Genomic DNA, 19,316 nt, shown 5'->3' on the forward strand with positions numbered 1-19,316 from the left:
AACCTCACTGAGCCAAGCCTGGAGCCATTCTCAGGGTTTCTGTTTACTGATTTTCAATTGCTTGTGGAGGCTGCTAGAGGGAGGGGCAGCCTCTGGCTCTGATTACCCAGTGAAGAAACCCACTCCTCGAGCTGGCGCTCGAGCTGGGTGACTTTTCCCTGGGTGGAGCTGAGTCTGGCAGGTCACACAACCGTTAAGTTCTTGTGACCTGCTAAATGACTCGTTTTATTCCAAGGCCTGAGCTGGAGCTAGCAGCTCCTCCAAGCTTTGTCGGTATCCAAGATGGAGATCACCGGTGCTGGGGGGGGAGGGGTGGCCTTCCCTCCTCTGCTCCCTGAGAAGGAGTGAGGACGTCAGGCTTCTACTCATGCCGAGTCTTGGTTCCTGGGTCGTCTCTAGTCTGTGAACTGCAGGATGAAGATGTCCGCTCCTTGTCGGTTCTTGCTGGTGTTGAGTAGAATCCGCTTGCCTGCTGCATCTGGCTCCTTCGTCCCGGACTCTCTGTTGCTCAGGTATGGCGGCTGTGCTTGCCCGCCACCGCCACAGCTGCTGCCGCCGCGGCAGCTTCTGGCAAGGGCTCAGAAGTGTCTCCTTACCTGGGTTTCCTTCTCTGGCCAAACTCTCTGTCCTGTGATGACTCACTTGGTGTAATTCTCTGACTTAGGACTGTTCACTGGAACTCTAAAACTGCTTTCTGTTCGAGAGCTTACTTAGACTCCAGCTTCTCCTCCGCCATCTTCCCGGACTCCATCCAATTTGCTAATTTCTTGAAGTAAAAGAAGTTCACAACAAAAACTAATGAGTTCACACTTTCCACAAGATATGGAGCACTGTGTGAAGTGTGCAGATCATCAGCATGCCAACACACAGAGAAACCAGGGCCTCCTGAGAAGATGTAAGTCTCCTGGCTTTTGGAGATCCTTTGGGCATGGATCTGGCCTGCATGGTTCTCTTCTTCTCTAGGCTAACTGCTGCTGTTCTTGGGATATTTGTCAAACACCAAGACACCGCCACTGTCAAGGCCAATAACCAGACTCTCAGCTACATCTTGCTCATTTCCCTCATCTTCTGTTTCCTCTGTTCCTTGCTCTTCATTGGCCATCCCAACATAATCACCTGCATCCTGCAGCAGATCACATTTGAAGTTCTCTTCACTGTGGCTGTTTCCACAGTGATGGCCAAAACAGTAACTGTGGTCCTGGCCTTCAAGTCCATTTCTCCAGGGAGAAGGATGAGGTGGCTGCTGGTATCAGGGGCTCCTAACTTCATTCATCTCCCTCTGCACCCTCATCCAGGTGACTCTCTGTGGACTCTGGCTGGGAACCTCTCCTCCCTTCTTGGACACAGATGCACACTCTGAACATGGCCACATCATCATCCTGTGCAACAAGGGCTCCCTCACTACCTTCTACTTTGTCCTGGGATACCTGAGCTCCCTGGTCCTGGCCAGCTTCACCCTGGCTTTTCTGGCCAGGAACCTGCCTGACACCTTCAATGAAGCCAAGTTCCTGACCTTCAGCATGCTGGTGTTCTGCAGTGTGTGGCTCACCTTCCTGCCTGTCCACCACAGTGCCAAGGGGAAGGTCCTGGACTTTGAGGACTTTGTGGACCTGGGTGCTGTAGCTCAGCTCTTCAGCTCAAGGCCAGCACTCTTCCACTTGAACTACAGTGCCACATGTGGTTTTCTGGTGGTTTATTGGAGATAAGAGTCTCATGCACTTTCTTGTTGGGCTGGCTTTGAACCCTGATCCTCATATCTCAGCTTCCTGAGTAGATAGGATTATAGGCATGAGCCCACGTAGAGATAATCTTAATTTTTAATCCATTAAGGTAAATGAAACAGGACCTCATAATTGATTTTATATATACCTTGAAATGTCAGCTTTACAAAAAAAAATCTAGGATTCAAAACCTAATGTAGGATCTGTAAAAGACCTCTACACTGAAAGTCAAAGCTTTAAAGTAAGAAATTGGGAAACCAGAAAATAGAAAGATTCTTATGTGCACAGAATGGCAGGGTTAAAACTGTGAATGTGGCTATGTTCTCAGTAGTGCCCTATAGATTTAATGCTATTGCCTTGAAAATTGTTGGGCATTGTTTTGCAGGAACAGAAAAACAAAAATCCCAAACCAAAAGCAATCAAGAATGTCTTTAATCACAGTTGAGAATGTGAAGAGCCTTGTCAGAACCCAGGAGGGGCAAAAAGTATATGAGTGGGATGGCAGATACCTGGCATCCCACCTCTGTAAAAAGTAGAGATGGAAGGAATCAGAGTACCACTCAGGTCTATACAGATGTTAGTGTCCACAGTGGTGCATGCCTGTAATCACAGCTATGATGGGAATGTACAAAAAGGATTGAAATTCTGGGCTTTGTTCAGATCTGATGGCATGTTTGCAATATGAGGGGCATAGTAGACTAGTGATTTGGTCTGATATGTGTCTGGAATAGACTGATGCCTAGTGAGGGGTGCTCAGTATGCCCCTGGTCATGAATTTACATCTATTTTTTGAGCAATCGGGAGCAGCCTTCCAGCATCCAGATATGATATCTGGGAAGGAAGGCACTGGTCTCAATTATGCTTTAATGGGAGGTTGTCTCTGGACAAGTGCTGGGTTGGCAGATGTAGGCCTCAGAGGGAGTGTCTTCACTTGTATCCTAGAGTGGCATCTTACTTGTCCCCAGCTGGTTTCTACTTCACATGGAGGTAGGGAGTGTGGCCCTGCACTGGCAGGCTCTTGGTTCAGACCTGACTTGCTTGCACCTAGTTGGTGGCAAATGATTGGCCCCAGTCTGGCTCATGAATGACAAGTGGCTTGTGCTTGGCCCTAGGCTAACTCACACTGGGTGAACTAGTCTGGCTCAGCCCCAAGGCTGGCAAGCTCTTCTCTGATGGGTGGGTACTTTGTATGGCATGAGGTTGGGGCTGTGGGGAATAAATTCAGGTGTCAGGGGTGGGCGTTATATATGGAAAGGACATGCTCCCATCAGGTGAGAGTGAGATTATCCACAGTATCTTTTAGCAGATCAGAGTTTTCTACAGGCAGCGAGGGCTGAGTAGAGTGCTTGGTCCTATTGCTGAACCAGTTTTAGTACCAGGGGTCTCTCGTTGGAAGCAGACAAGTGAAGCGTTTGAGGAAGTCTTCTGGCCTCTTTGTCTTCTTCAAGTATGGTGTCCATAGAGGTAGGGGTTGGGCCTAGCACTCTGGGTCACCAGCAATGTTGGCAGTGCCAGGAGATTGGTCCCTTGCATGGTACTCACAGTTCCTGGTGCTCATTCTGGGCTGACAGGCAGCACTGTGAAGGTTTTCTGCCTCAGAATGCTGCAGTCTCATGTTATTGATCTGTGTCCCAGGGTGCACGAGTCAGGATCCGAGTATTGTGAGCATTTTCTGCATCTGGAAGCTGTGGACTCACGTTGAACTGGGTCAATGTGTGTGTTGATTAGGGTCCTGGCATTGAGAATATTTTCTGCATGTTGATACTGTGATCTCACATTGCTGATCTGTGCCACTGTGTGCTCTAGTCAGGGTCCTGGGCAGCCTTGGGGTCACTATTTGTGAACTTGTCATCATTATCTATATTACAATTTTACCGTTAGTCTGCATTTAATAACAAGAACAGTGCTTGAAACAGAAGGGTAATAGATATTGAAGAAAGACAAGAGATTACGTGAAAGGAATAGGAAATATATTTAACAAAATTCTCCAGACACCTTCCTGAACATCCAAAATGATAGAACCATTCAGATACAAGAAGCCTTTAGAACCCCAAACAGACCAGACCAGAACAGAACGTTTCACTCCCACATTGCTATCTGAACAGAATCAATAGATACCAAGGAAAGGATCCATAAACTGTCAGGGACAAAAGATCAATGACCTACCTATAAAGCAAAACCAATCCCAATAAATACAGATTTCTCAGCCAAGACCATGAAAGCAAGGAGAGCCTGGAATGAGGTATGCTATGCCTTAATGGCAAATAACTACCAACCAAGAATAGTATATACAGATAAGCTCTCCTTCATAACCAAGAGACAAATAAAAACCTTCCACAACAAGCAAAATGGAAACAATTGATCTCAACCAAACCAGAATTACAAAAAAATACTCAGACATTCTGCATATAGAAAACCAACAAGAACACAATATTGACAGAGAAAACCATATCAAAGAACCAGATAAATATTGTAAGAAAGGAGAAGGCACAGCACCTAAAAAGGTGGATAACATGCCAGGAACTTCCAGAGACTTCTCAATCCTAACTCTCAATATTAATGGACTTAAATCTCCTATTAAGCAACATACATTGACTAGTTCAATCAAAAAGACCTATGGCCACCTAAACTCTGATAAGAGAGCAAAAACACAGGATGGAAGGACAGCCTCTTTGACACATGGTGCTAAAAGAATTGGCTATACACATGCAGAAAACTGAAGTTAGATCCTTATATAACACCTTGAACTAGAATCAATTTCAAATGAATCAAAGACCTCAGTGTCAGACCAGATACTTGTACAATATTACCAGAAGTGTTAGGGGAAATACTAGGGCTCCTTAACACACGTCAAAACTTAAGTAAAGATTCAGAAACATGACAAATCAAAGAAAGGCCGGATAAATGAGATTACCTTAAACTGATGAGTTACTGCCTAGCAAAGAACATACCTAGCAGAATAAATAGAAAGAATGGGAGAAGATATTTACTAGCTACACAACAGAGAAGGGCTTTGTATCTAAAATATGAAACTTCTTTGAAGAAGAAATAAGAGTGGCCATTAGATACAGGAAGAAATGTTCAACTTCTTCTGACCATAAAAGAAATTGTAATTTAAACACCTTGAGAGTCTACCTCATACCAGTTAGAATGGCCATTATCAACAAAAGAAATAATAACAGATGCTGGCAGAGATGTGGCCAAAAGGGAATGCTTTTAAATTGTTAGTGAGAGTGTAAGCTTGTTCAACCACTCTGGAAAGCACTACGGAAGTTCCTCAAAAGAGTAAACATAGAACTTCTGTAGGACCCAGCAATCCCACTCCTGGGCATTTATCCAAATGACCATAAATAAGTCCACACTAAAGCTACCAGCACAACCATGTTCATTGCAGCACTGCTTACCATAACTAAAATTTGGAATCAACCCAGATGGCCCTCAGTAGATGAATGGATCAATCAAGAAAATATGGTATATATCCACTATAGAATTCTGTGCTTCCACCAGAAAGAATGACATTGTCCCATTGTAAGGAAATGGAAAGGCTTGGGAAAAGGATATTAAGCTAAATAAGCCAGATCCAAAGAAACATGCTCTGCAAGGTTTCCCTGGCTTGTAATAATTAAAATGTGTCTAGGATATTCTTAGCAGAGGATCACAATGGCTCAATAGTTGTGTCTATATGACTATATAACACAATACTTATTGAAATCAAATCAAAAGAGGGTTTTTTATTGTATGATTTGTAGACACTTCTTTTTTTCTTTCTTTTTCTTCCTTTTTTATTCCCTGTTGTCACTTTTTTCTGTACCTTTTCTCTTGCATATAAATTCATCCAATTTTGGAAATGGAAGAGGAATCACAGAGACAGTAGGACAAAAAGTGAAACAATTCGACAGTGGTACTCACCCGACACTTCTGAAAATGAACTCTATAAACTGAGGGAAGGGAGTCAGAGGCACAGTGGGAGAAAATGGAGTGGCTAACACTGTTCAAAAAGAAATGTACTCATTATCTTACTTATGCAACTGTATCCCCTGTATACCATCTTTACAATAAAACTTTAAAAAATAGAATTCCAATAATGGATGGTTATAGTCGACATAACTTCTCCTAAATTTAGTCTTACAATGAATTCAATGTATGTACTAATATTTGATGAAAGATAAAGAGGCAAAATAGTGCTACTTTGCTCAAACACAATTGAAAGTACTTCCATATTTACTCTTTACTACATTATAACTATTACTTTTATGAAATATATGTATATAGCAGTTCCTTGTTATATCATCAATTAATGTTTTTAGGATAGGCTTATAGCTTGAAAAGCTTTATCTCAAACAATTCAAATAACTCATTATGGAAAATATTTCATACAAATTTATTGAATTCTGCTTTATATAATCATATGACTATCACACATGGTCACATAATGGCAATTCTTTCTATTCTCTTTTTTAAATTCTATTTTCTGGTAAAGATGCTGTACAGAGAGGTTACTGTTACATCAGTAAAGTAGTTACATTTCTTGTCAGGCATTATTACCCCTCCTTTGTTTTTCTCTCCCTATCCCCCTCTCCTACTTCCCCCACTCTATTCTCTTCTCTTATTTTTAAAATTATTGTAAAGGTGAAGTACAGGTGGCTTTCTCTTCTATTCATCACATCCTCTTTCTTATCTTTCATATTGCTAGTACTATGATTGATTAAATATCCAATTGTGGAACTCTATTATTTTTACTGCTGTTGCAATATAACAATGTTTTAGCAAAAAAAGCGTCAATGTTGCCTTTTGAGGTGGTATTATTTAGGACATAAAAGTGTATTCTTGTATTTGTAACATCCTCAATATATTTATCAAGTTATGGTTAAGATATTTGTTTCTAATTAACTTATTTTTTATATTCCTTCTGATGTAAGAAATTTTATTAATGGAATTGAACACTTACTACTAGGTACAACACTAAATCTATATTTTTGTGATGTGCTTTATGAGGCTACTGGCAGAATATTTTAAGCCTTTTGTATAATTTTTGTTAGTCTAGTGGCTTCAACACTGGGCTTGGGCACTGTCGCTGATCTTTTGTGTTCAAGGCTAGTGTTCTATCATTTCAGCCACAGCTCCACTTCCAAAATTTTAATTGCAGATGAGAGTATCATGGACTTTCCTGCTCACCTTTACTTTGAACCATGGACCTCAGATCCAGCCACCTAAGTAGCTAGAATTAGACATGAATCACGGATCCCAAGCTCTTATCTAATATTCTAATGACACACTCAATAGTATCCCTTCCTACATTCTTCTTTGCAGTTTTAAGGAAACTTACACAATAGTTACACTCTGAAATGTAGGAAAGAAGAAAAGGTAGGCATGGATGAATAGATGTATTGCAGAATGGATGGATGTGAGACAAGCAATAGGTTAATGGCAGTGGGAGAAGTTCATGGTTAAATGGGTGAAGGACATAGGAAAGACAAAGAAAACTAAAACATAGCAAGATATTAACATTTTACTGATTTTTTCAAAAAGGTTCCTGTGAATTCTAACAAAATATTAAGAACTTCTCATGTATGAAGAAAAACATTAATAGAGCACATTAAAATTATTTTGAAAAGTTGTGGGTGGAACAAGAAAGGGGATGAGGGGAAATTTATTTTTAAAAAAATCACAAACGTAAGTCATAATGAATCCCATTTTTACAAATAAAAATGTAAGAAAATCCCCAGGCTATCTACAAATTCAATGTGAAACCTACCAATAGTCCAACCTCATTCTTCAAGGAAATAGAAGAGGCAATCCAAAAATTCATATGGCACAGTAAAAGACCCCAAATAGCAAAAAAAAATCCTTAACAGAAAGCACAGTTCTGGAGGAATATCAATACCAAATTTTAAGCTCTTCTACAAAGCCATAGTAATCAAAACAGCTTGGTTCTGCCACAAGAAGAGACATCAGGACCAATGGAATAGAATTGAAAACCCAGAAATGAACTCACAGACCTATAGCCATCTAATCTTCCAGAAGGGAACTAAAAAAATAGAACGGAAAAAAGACAGCCTCTTCAGTAAATAGTATTGGTAAAATTGGTTAATCACTTGTAGATAACTAAATCTAGATCCTTACATATCACCCTGCACCAGAATCAACTCCAAATGGATCAAAGACCTTGGAGTCAAAGCAGACACTCTGAAAACATTACAGAATGGAATAGGAGAAACCCTAGGCACAGGCCAAAATTTTCTTAAAAGAGAACCAGAAACACAACAAATCAAAGAAAGGTTGGACAAATGGGATTGCATGAAATTGCAGAGCTTCTGCATGGCAAAGAATATAGCTAGCAAGATCAATAGAAAACCCATGGATTGGGAGAAGATCTTCACTAGTCATACAACGGACAAGGGCCTCATATCTACAATATACCTGGAATTCAAAAAATTAAATCCCCCAACAACAAATCCTCAAAGAAACAACTGCCCAATAAATAAGTGGGCTAAAGACTTAGAGAGAAACTTCTCTGAAGAGGAAAGGATGGCCAATAGACACATGAAGAAATGCTCAAGCTCCCTAGCCATAAAAGAAATGCAAATGAAAGCAACATTGAGATACCACCTCACCCCAGTTAGAATGGCTATCATCAAGAACTCTGATAAAAGGGGGGGTTGGGGTAAGATGGAAAAGGAAAGGAAGGGGAAACAAAGGAGGAGGCTACAATGCTTGATAAGAAATGTACTCATTATCTTGCCCATGTAATTGTACCCTCTGTAAATTATTTTTACAATAAAAAAAGAACTCTGATAACAACATATGCTGGAGGGGATGTGGCCAGAAGGGAACCTTACTGCATTGTTGGTGGGAGTGTAAACTTGTTCAACCACTTTGGAAAGTAGTATGGAGGTTCCTCAAAAGACTCCACATAGACCTCCCCTATGACCCAGCAATCCCACTTTTGGGCATTTATCCAAATAATCACAAACAAGACCATACTAAATCTACCAGAAGAACTATGTTTATTGCAGCATTATTTACCATAGCTAAGATATGGAACCAACCCAGATGCCCCTCAGTAGATGAATGGATCAACAAAATGTGGTAGGAAGTAGCTCTGTAGCTCAAGCGGTAGAGCACTCGGAGTACCTTGAGCCGGGACAGCACTCAAGCCCAGAGTTCAAGCCCCACAACTGATCAAAAAAAGAAGATCTAGGGACACAGCCTATCTGCTAACAACCAAGCCACAAGGAAAGTGGACTACAGCAAGGCATACAAGATTCCATCAGGAATCTGCTCTGAGGACACAGGTGCATATGGGGGCTGCTGTCACCCCAGGCTCTCACAGCCAAGGCACCACCAACCTGCTACAGGCATCTCTGCAGATGCACCTAGCTGTTGCAAGCAGCCACCCACAAGGCTGCCCGCTGCCAGCCAGCTGGCGACCTCTCAGCGCCTCTGCTGCAGACCAGCAGAGCCACCACAGCCCACAACACCTGGCTGCACTAACCTCCATCTGGCTCCCCCAGCACTAGGACTCCCCACACCACCACAGCGGAGACCCTTCAGCATCAGCAGAGCCACTCCCATCTGCACCTGCCAACACCCAGACCCTCTGACTGAGAACCTGCCAACTCCATCCTACCTGCCACAACACAGGCTCTGTGGTCCAGCACACCACCAGCTACAGACCACATGAGTAACCCAACTGGATCCATTCCCTTGCTGGCAATTCCTTGCAGAATCCCAAAGCTTTCTGACCCAAGCCCCCTTGCAAAAGGGAGGGATCATACCAAGACAGAAGACAGAAATAAGCTCTGTTCTTAAGGCTCCTGTGGCTACCTGGGAAAACCTGGGAACACAGTTCCAGACTTATGATAGCAGTCTACAAACCTGAAACCCCCAAAACTCCCTTCCACCAGGCTTGAGAGTAGGACTATAGATAACAGGCAGCGTCCCCTATCAAGAGCCCATCTGCTCACAACCAAGTCACAAGGAAAGTGGACTACAGCAAGGCATACAAGGTTCTATCAGGAATCTACTCTGAGGACTATGGGGAGATTAAAGCTCCCCCCAAGAACCCGAAAAATCCATTCTTTAGTTTTTTGTTTTTGTTTTTGTTTTGTTTTGTTAGTTTTTTATCTCTGGTTGTTTGTTGTTTGTTTTTATTTCTATGTGTTACTTATGTGTATTGTGATTTAGGATTTGCTATTCCACTAAAAGCTTCTATTTTTCATTATTATGTGTTTTTTCCTCCCACCTTCCAATTTCCTAATTTGTAAGGTTTTTCTTTTCTTTTTTCTTTTCTTCTGACTCTCCCCTTCTCCTTTCTCTCCACTTTATACTACTACTCCATCAGAGCTACTCCACCCAGTTCTATACACAAAGTAAGGCCTCCTTCTATGTGTGTAAACAATAATTACAGAGGTTAACTTAGATTAAACAACTCTCCACTAATATCTGAATAATCTTTCTCTAATCTCAGCAAGTCTCCCAAGTACACTTATATATAGCTTATTTTTCTTACCTTCATCTCGATCTCTAAGCTGTTCGCTACATAACCTTTCTTCAAATTCTTTTCCACCTCTTACACTCAGTAACAAGGTCTTTATTCTCCTCTTACTACATATACCCTTCCTCTAAGCTGTTTACCCCTCTACTATCATTATACCCAAGTCTTCTTCTGAACTTGAACTCATATCTCTCCAATTCTAACCCTTCACTTCTCCACCTATACCAGCCCATTGATCCCTAATGGTTCATATCTGACCCAACTTACATTTGGTTCTATATTTGACCATAAAATTTATTCCATTTGGCTATTTTGAGTACAAGGGGCCCATCTTGTTACTCTAAGGAGCAGACTACTTTTCAGCCAAACCCAGGTTGTGTCAAAAGTTAAAACTATACATAATCTTGACCCTGAAGCCACAATATCTCTTTCCAAGCAAAGAAAAAGAGAGATAAATAGGAAAACACGTACAAATGACTTTGAAACCCTAAGGTCTATACATCTGCATGACACCCGATTGGCTCCAGTCAAAAAAAAAAAAACTATCCTACTGTTGTATCAGTGTGGTTCTTGTTTCCAAATGGGTAGAACTAACCACAGAAACAAGGAACATGGCCAGTCAACAAACACCAACACCATCTCCACATAAACAAACGACAGAGCAGTCCCAGAATACCCTAGAGGATAATGCTCAAGATAGATTAAAAACATGGCTGGTAAACCTGCTGAATGAAAAATTGGAAACCCTACATGGGGTTATCAGAGAGTGCAAAGAGGCCAACCAGAAGTTAATAGATGACTTCATGGCCTCCACAAATAAAAAGATAGAGGAACTCCAGCAGAGAAAGAAGCTAATGAAAAAATAGGAACCCAGATTAAGGAGTGGAAAGAAAAGACTGAGAACCAACTCCAGGAGATAAGGCAATCTATTCAAGACTTAAAAGAAAACCTTAATAAGGAGCTGGCCACCATTAAGAAAGACCAGCAAAAAGCAAAGGTGATAGACATCAAAGTAAAAAGCCTACAAAGTAGAACGGAGGAGGCTGAAGAAAGACTATCAGGGCCTGAAGACAGTTTAGACTCCATAGAGAAAGATCACACAATTATTCAGAACAAAACTAAGAAGCATGACAGATTACTGCAGAAAATACAGGATACATTCAGAAAGCCTAATCTGAGAATAATAGGTATACAAGAGGGCCTGGAGAGGGAAGCCAATGGATTAGGAAGTATATTCAGCAGAATTCTAGCAGAGAACTTCTCAAATATACAAAAGGACAGGTCCATCCAGATACAAGAAGCTTTTAGAACCCCAAATAGACCAGACCAGAGCAGGTCATCCCACCGCCACATTATAATCCACATGGGCACAATAGCCAGTAAATAAAGAATTCTTAAAGCTATCAGGGAGAAGAGAACAATCACATATAAAAGAAACCCAATCAGAATTACCTGAGACTTCTCAGCTGACACCATAAAAACAAGGATGCCCTAGAAAGAGGTATGCCAAGCCCTAAAGTCAAATAATTACCAAATAAGAATAATCTACTCAGCTAAGCACTCATTCATAGCAGAAGGACAAATAAAAATCTTCCACAGCAAGGAAAATCTGAAGCAACATATCTCTACCAAGCCAGCTCTCCAAAATATCCTCAAAGACGTTCTACGTATAGAAAATGAACAAGGACAAAATATAGGCAATGAAGCAGTCCACAAACAGAAAACCATAATCACAACAAGAACAGGCAAGGCACAGTTTCCCCTCAAAATATGGAAAAAATGTAGGGGCAGACAATCACCTCTCAGTCCTAATCCTTAACATTGATGATCTTAACTCTCCAATTAAGTGACATAGATTGTCCAGTTGGATCAAAAAGCAAGATCCTTCAAGAGACACACCTTTCCCACAAAAATAAACAAATTCTGAAAATGAAAGGGTGGAACAAAATATATCAGGCAAATGGCCCCCATACTGGCGGGAGTTGCAATCTAATATCAGATAAAATAAACGTTAAATTAAAATCAATGAGATGGATAAGGAAGGTCACTACAGGGCTGGGAAGGTGGCTCAGTGGTAGAGCACTTGCCTTGCATGCATGAGGCCCTGGGTTCCATTCCTCAGCACCACATAAGCAAAAAGAAAAAAGCCAGAAGTGGCGCTGTGGCTCAAGTGATATAGCACTAACCTTGAGCTGAAGAGCTGAGGGACAGTGCCCAGGCCCAGAGTTCAGACCCCACAACCAGACCCCCCACACACAAAAGAAGGTCGCTACATATTAACTAAGGGATCTCTCCTTCAGGAGGATATTACGATTCTAAACATCTACTCACCAAATAATGGAGCATCAAAATTTATCCAAGAAACATTACTTTCCTTCAAATCTCACATAGATCCAAAGATAGTAATTGTGGGAGACTTTATCACACCACTATTCCCACTAAATAGATCAACCTGGCAAAAACTCAACAGAGAAACCTCAGATCATAAAATCTGCATAGATCAACTAGTCTTAATGGACTTCTACCGAATATTTCACCCAGCAGCATCAGATTACACCTTCTTCTCAGAAGCCCATGGAACATTCTCCAAAATAGACTACATTCTAGGCCACAAAGCAAATCTATCCAAATTTAGAAGCATTGAAATTATGCCCTGCATTCTCTCAGACCACAAGGGAATAAAATTAGAACTCAACACCAAAAGGTACCAAAGGAAATCCTGTAACTCATGGAGGCTGAACAACACACTGTTGAGTCACCAGTGGGTCATAGAAGACATTAGAAAGGAAATTCAAATGTTCATGATATTCAACAAAAATGATCACACAAATTACCAGTTCCTTTGGGACACAGCAAAGGCAGTACTCAGAGGCAAGTTTATAGCTCTGAGGTCCTACATCAACAAATTGGAAAGATCTGAAATCAACAATTTCATGAGGCACCTAAAGCTCCTTGAAAAAGAACAAGTTAAACCCCAATCCAGTAAATGGAAACAAATAATTAAAATTATATCTGAATTAAATGAATTAGAGTCCAAAAAAGTATAGAAGGAATTAACAAAACGAAGAGTTAGTTCTTCAAAAAATTAATAAAATTGACAGACTCTTAGCAAATCTTATGAGAAAAAAGAGAATACAGCCAAATAAACAAACTCAGAGATGAGAATGGAAACATCACTACAGAAACAGCCAAGATTCAGAATATAAAAAGGGGTACTTCACAAACCTTTATGCTATTAAGTTTGAGAATCTGAAAGATATGGACAAATTTCTAGCAAATATTGACATGCCAAAACTAAACCAAGATGAGTTAAACCATCTTAACAGCCCCATATCAAGCACTGAAGTAGAAACAGCAATAAGAGACCTCCCAGCTAAGAAAAGTCAAGGACCAGATGGTTTTACAGCAGAATTTTACAAGGCCTTCAAAGCAGAGCTCACACCAATACTCCTCCAACTCTTCAATGAAATTGAAAGAGAAAGTTCACTACCAAACACATTCTATGAACCCATCATAACTCTCATCCCAAAACCAGGCAGGGACTCATCAAAGAAATATAATTATAGACCCATTTCTTTGATGAACATTGATGCAAAACTTCTCAACAAAATTTTGGCCAATCGACTCCAACAATCCATCCAAAAAGTCATACACCACGATCAAACAGGATTCATTTCAGGGATGCAAAGCTGGTTCAATATATGCAAATCAATTAATATAATTCATCACATCAACAGGAGCAAGGATAAGAACCACATGGTTATCTCAATAGATGCAGAAAAAGCATTTGACATGATCCAACACCCCTTTATGATGAAGGCTCTAGAAAAACTAGAAATCTAGGGAACATTCCTCAATACAATAAAGACTATGTATGACAAACTTACAGCCAGCATTATACTTAATGGTGAAAGTTAAAGCCATTTTCTCTAAATTCAGGAACAAGAAAAGGGTGTCAGCTCTCCCCACTACTCTTCAAACTAGTATTAGAATGCCTACCTACAGCAATAAGATAAGATGCAGACATAAAGGGGATCCAAATAGGGAAGGATGAAGTAAAACTTTCCCTCTTTGCAGATGACATGATCTCGTATTTAAAGAACCCCATGGACTCCACTCCCAAGTTACTTGAGCTGATTGGAACCTTTAGCAAAGTAGCAGGGTACAAAATTAACCCTCAGAAATCAATGGCTTTCCTGTATGACAATAATGAGAAGAGCACAGCTGAAATTAGGAAAGCAATCCCTTTTGTAATAGCCACACAAAAAATAAAATATCTAGGAGTTAACTTAACAAAAGAGGTGAAGGGCCTGTATGATGAAAACTTTTAAAACTGTAAAAGGGAATTAAAGAGAACTAAGCAAGTGGAAAAACCTCCCATGCTCCTGGATTGGGAGGATTAACATCGTGAACATGGCAATATACCAAAAACTATCTACAAATTCAATGGGATACCTATCAACATTCCAACTTCAGTCTTCAATCAAATAGAAGAAACAACCCAAAAATTCATATGGAACAATAAAAGATCCCGAATTGTATAAGCAATCCTTAGTAGAACCAACAGCACTGGAGAAATATCAATACCAAATTTTAAACTCTACTACAAAGCCCTAGTAATCAAAACAGCGTGCTACTGGCACAAGAATAGACCTGAGGACCAATAGCATAAGACTGAAGACCCAGAAATGAACCCACAGACCTATAGCTACCTAATCTTTGACAAGGGAGATAAAGAAATAGAATGGAAGAAAAGACAGTCTTTTCAGTAAATGGTGCTGGCAAAATTGGCCAGTCACTTGTAGAAAACTAAAACTAGGTCCGTGTATATCACCCTGCAACAGAATCAACTCCAAATGGATCAAAGACATCAAAAATAAAAGCAGACTCCATGAAAACATTACAAGAAAGAATAGGAGAAACTCTAGGTCTCCTGGGCACAAGCCAACATTTTCTTAATAGAGACACAGAAACACAACAAATCAAAGAAACGTTGGTATTGAATGAAACTGTAAAGCTTCTTCAAGGCAAAGGACATAGCTAGCAAGATCAACAGAACCCACAGATTGGGAGAAGATCTTCACTAGCCATATAACAGACAACGGTCTCATATCTAAAATATAGCTGGAACTCAAAAAATTAAATCTCCCAACAACAAATACTCAAGGAAACAACTGCCTGATTAAAAAATGGGCTAAAGACTTAAAGAAACTTCTCTGAAGAGGAAATAAGAATAGCCAATAGACACATGAAGAAATGCTCAACCTCTCTAGCCATAAAAGATGCAAATCAAGACAATGCTGAGATTCCACCTCACCCCAGCTAGAATGGCTATAATAAAGAAATCTAATAACAACTATGTTTATTGCAGCATTATTTACCATAGCTAAGATATGGAACCAACCCAGATGCCCCTCAGTAGATGAATGGATCAAGAAAATGTGGTATATATACACAATGGAATTCTATGCCTCCATCAGAAAGAATGGCATTGCCCCATTTGTTAGGAAATGGAAAGGCTTGGAAAAAATTATATTAAGTGAAGTAAGCCAGGCCCAAAGAAACATAGGTCCCATGGTTTCCCTTATTTGCAATAACTAGTATATGTCTGAGTCAAGCAGAAAAGGTCAGATAAATTGATGTTAGTGGAATGAACCCCAAAATAAGTATTCAAATGTTTTTTCTCTTTCATGCAATTGTTTCTAACATATTTATAGATTTCTATGTTTCTTTGTATGTCCCTCCCCCATGGTATAACCCTGCTTTCACTGTATTAGATGTTGGTATAATTTGTGGAGGGGAAGGGCAAAAACAAATCGTTTAACTAGGGATACAGGTGGACCCATTGCAACAATGAGATGTACAAGTCGTTATGTCGAAAAATGAACTTTACAATTTTGGTGGAATGGGGAGGTGGGGGAAGTATGGGAAGGGGCAGGAAAGGGAAACAAAGAGGAGGCGACAATGCTTGATAAGAAATGTACTCCTTATCTTGCCCATGTAATTGTAACTCCTCTGTATGGTATTCTCACAATAAAAAAAAAAAAAGAAATCTAGTAACAACAGATGTTGGAGGGGATTTGGTCACAAGGGAACCCTACTGCATTGCCGGCAGGAGTGTAAACTTGTTCAATCACTCTGGGAAGCAGTATGAAGGTTCCTCAAAACACTCCACAGACCCAGCAATCCCATTTTGGGGCATTTACCCAAAAACTCACAAACAAGGTCATACCAAAGCTACCAGCACAACCATGTTTATTGCTGCATTATTTATCATAGCTAAGATATGGAACCAACAAAGATGCCCCTCAGTGAATGAATGGATCAAGAAAATATGGTATACACACACACACACACACACATATATATATGCATATATATATATAAAATATATATCTTTGAATTCTATGCCTCCTTCAGAAAAAATGACATTGCCTCTTTTGTTATGAAATGGAAAGATTTGGAAAAAATCATATTAAGTGAAATAAGCCAAACCCAAAGAAACATAGGTCCCACGGTTTCCTTTGTTTGCAGTGACTAGTGCATGTCTAGGACAAGCCAAGAAGGTCAAAGCCTATGTACATACGACCACATGAGAAGTTAACCAAAATATACTCCAAGACAGGGACACAATAGCTTTTTTTCTTTCTTGCTAGTGTTTTTAATGTACTTACGATACACTATTTGATTCTTTTGTTTCTATTGTATGTTCTTCCCCCGTGGCATAACCCCGGTTTTCACTTGATTTGATGCCAGTGCTCTGCACCTTGTATATATATTTTTGTAATTTGGGGAGGGGAAGGAATATGGCAGGACACTTAAATGGAGAAGCAGGTTGAGCATGGTGACCACGAGATGTACAGGACACTATATTGAAAACAAACTTTACAATGTCAAGGTGGGGAGTGGCGGAAGGAGTTGGGAAGGTGGGGAGGGAAGTGATGATAGGGGAAAAATAAAGGAGGAGATAACAATGCTCTCTTCGAAATGTACTCATTAACTTACTCATGTAACTGTAACCTCTCTGTACAATATTTGTACAAAAAATATTAAAACAAAAAAAGAAAATATAAAAATGAAAACACCAGTAGTTAATTTATAGTTGTAAAAAATTAATTTCTCTTTGCTTTGCTCTGGCCTAAACCTACTAGAGGACCAAGATCTCTCCTTATGCCTCCCCTCAATCTAGCACCAGAACCCAATGACTGAAATACATTTTTCCTTATTCAGAACTTGAACTTTCTCAATCGTCTCCATTTTCCCCATTTGTCATGCCCTTTTTTCTACCTTAGTCACTACATTGAATATTTAATTAACTTTCTTTTACCAAACTTGCTTTAAGGAAGGAAAGGTAAATACTTTCAATCCTTATGCATTATTCAACAGAGTTTGGAATAATTTGCATAAATGTACAATACCTGAATGTTTCTGGAGTACTTTTTTTGTCAGACATGAACTTGAACTTTGGGCCTAGACACTGTCCCTGTGCTCTTCAGCTCAAGGTTAGCTCTCTACCACTTGAGCCACAGTGTCAAGTTCCTGTTTGCTGGTGGTTCACTGGAGATAAGAGTCTCACAGACTTTCCTGCCCAGGCTGGCTTTGAACCGTGATCCTCAAATCTCAGCCTTCTGAGTAGCTAGGATTACCAGCGTGAGCCACCAGCACCCCAGGTGTTTCTTGCTTTTTTTTTTTTTTGATAAGGCATTATTTCTTCTTTACTCATCCTAGAAATTTCTAGATTTGCAGACTCCTCCGCCCTTTTCTGATTCCCTCAGAGGAAATTGACCACACACATTTTTGTGGTTCCTTTGGACGGCAGTCACACATGGTGGTTCCTCACTGGGTAAATGACCACTCCCCTGCTTCTGTATATGGCGATTTCCCACCTGAATTCTGTGGAACTTTAAAATGGTGGGTGGAACCTTTTCAACAATTCAGAAACTCTGGCAAGTCTATTTTTAAAACACCTTGTAAAAGGCTCACCTGTACTCAGGTCACAGTGCCACTGTTTTGCACACAAATGGCATTGGGAATGAAAAATTCAACACAATGATTCTAAGGAGATGGAGAACCTGCACTTTTTACTTATGTAAGTAAAGGATAAATTCTTTCATGTTATCTGCGCATATGATTATGAGAAAAAATCCACTGTTTCCTCATAGAGTACCTGGAAAATTCGGAAACATTAGCTCTATCTGACACAGTTTAATTCTTAAAAATACTAAGTGGAAAAATGATTCACTGTAGAGGATTCCTTTCTCCACATCTTCAACGCAACTTCTGGCTGCAGGGAGACTTCTAGTCTATGATCCAGGCAGGTTACCTATGGTTGTCTCACATGTGTACACACAAGCACAGTACTTGGGCTGATTAAAGATGTCCACTAACAGAGCTTCTATTTCTATGCCACATTGGAGCCATCTTCTAAAAGCTGTGGCCAGGTATCTCATGATCCCCTAATTTGTGATTGATCCTTGTTTTCTTAGTCCTTGGAAATTCAGAAGCTAAAACTTAAGATAAAGCTCTACTGTACACATCACAATAACTATGAAATGTTTTGTATAAGCTGTCACTTCCTAATTAAAACTTTAAATAGCTCAGTAAATAAGAACAAGAATTTACAGATGGGATTACATCAAACCAAAAGCCTTTGGCAAAACCAAGCAGTCACTGGACTGAACAGATGACTTACATAATTTGCCAATTAAATATCCAGCAAATGATTCATAACCAGAATATACAGGAAGCTCGGAAAACTACTCATAAAGTATCAACAAGCCAATGAACAAACTGGGAGCCAACTTAAATACACTTCTCAAAACCAGAAGTATACATGGCTAGTAAAGGAAATTCAAAGCCAAACAATAGTTGATTATGTCTCATTCCACTGACAATGCTGCTAAGGATGTTGGTAAGAGTGGAGGGAAAGGGCACACTTACACACTATTCATGGGAATGTAATTTCATTCAACCACTGTGAAAATCAGTATATTGGTACCTCAAGAAACTATAGATGTATGATATGAACTAGTGCCACCACCTTATGAGACTAAAGCGCACATATACATGGGTAAATAAACCATCTGTCCAGATAACAT

The sequence above is a fragment of the Dipodomys ordii genome, unplaced genomic scaffold (assembly GCF_000151885.1).
Source record: "Dipodomys ordii isolate 6190 unplaced genomic scaffold, Dord_2.0 Scaffold64, whole genome shotgun sequence".
In the NCBI taxonomy this organism is placed as follows: domain Eukaryota; kingdom Metazoa; phylum Chordata; class Mammalia; order Rodentia; family Heteromyidae; genus Dipodomys; species Dipodomys ordii.